Here is a 236-nt window from a genome sequence, read left to right on the forward strand (position 1 = left end):
AATGGAGTCGGCACTCGGTCAACCGTGCCTCCCTAAAAAGGGAGTGTGAAAAAAAGTCATAAGGATGGCGTTTTGGTTAGGCCGGAGTCTTGAAAATGGAGTCGGCACTCGGTCAGCCGTGCCTCCCTGAAAAGGGAGCGTGAAAAGAAGTTAAAAGGATGGTGTTTTGGTTAGGCCGGAGTCCTGATAATGGAGTCGGCACTCGGTCAACCGTGCCTCCCTGAAAAGGGAGTGTG

The sequence above is a fragment of the Ipomoea triloba genome, chromosome 16 (genome assembly GCF_003576645.1).
Source record: "Ipomoea triloba cultivar NCNSP0323 chromosome 16, ASM357664v1".
Taxonomy (NCBI): Eukaryota; Viridiplantae; Streptophyta; class Magnoliopsida; order Solanales; family Convolvulaceae; genus Ipomoea; species Ipomoea triloba.